The sequence below is a fragment of the Mycetomoellerius zeteki genome, unplaced genomic scaffold (assembly GCF_001594055.1).
Source record: "Mycetomoellerius zeteki isolate Tzet28-1 unplaced genomic scaffold, Tzet1.0 scaffold249, whole genome shotgun sequence".
In the NCBI taxonomy this organism is placed as follows: Eukaryota; Metazoa; Arthropoda; class Insecta; order Hymenoptera; family Formicidae; genus Mycetomoellerius; species Mycetomoellerius zeteki.
The window spans coordinates 121,787-122,823 of NW_017257226.1; positions in this window are offsets into that span (position 1 = coordinate 121,787).

The following is a 1,037-nucleotide window of genomic DNA, read 5'->3' on the forward strand; positions in this document are numbered from 1 at the left end:
GACTCAACTGTTGCGGAGCGGATCCGTGAGCGCTCACTGCTATTGGTGTATTCTTTTAGATCATCCAATAGCAGCGAGAGCTCATTGATCCGCTCCGCAACAGTTGAGTCTGCTGAACGCGACCATTGTGTCTCTACGCTCCGCAACAGTTGAGTCTGCTGAACGCGATCAATCATATTCATTTGCTCGGCGAACAAACTTTGTTGACTTGAGGTTTGTTCGTGTCGCAAGCTCCAACATGCTCCAACATGCTTCAACGTGCTCCTACCAGGAGAAACCTGGGGGTCGATTATGTATCTCGAAATAATGTGAAAATTACAAAAGTGAGCAAATTCACACTAGAATACTCATAATTTAATTGGTCAATAACTAGTGAATTTGCTCACTTTTGTAATTTCCATCTGTTGGTAAAGTTTACCTGTTAGGTAAATCTGGCAATCCGCGCACGTGATTGGATAATCTTGCTACTTACTTGACAGGTAAACTTTACCAAGAAGTTGAAACAATCGGCTCCTAGAATCATGGAGGCTTATTGACAGCGTTTGCGAACGAAAATTATTAGCATGGTATTATTGCATAGATAGCTGAAACTTATGGAAAAAGAAAATCAAAGGTTTCACCGATTCTGGAAGCGTCCCATTTGAGGAGATTCTTTTTTTAATTGAACTAGAGAGCCTCAAAGGGAGAGAGTGGCAAATTGCACGTGAATGCGCGCGTCCAATCAGGACGGGGGTCGCGTGACCAGTTTTCTCCAATTTCTTCCGTGCTATAGAACTTTGATGCCCAAGTCCAATCAGAGAGACCAGGTCACGTGATGCAATTTGCCACTCCTAGAGATCCTCAAGTAAGAGATGCGCGGACTTCGAGCATTTGCAAGAACATGACGGCCTCCATTATGTGTCATATATGTGTGGATCACGCTGTCGTTCATTTGGAATCTTATCTCCTCTCGCACTGTGCAATTCCTGCATCACGGGTCTCTCACTGACCTAGTTTCCTTCAAGAGTACTCTTCAGGGTTCGGTTCTCAGCCCGACG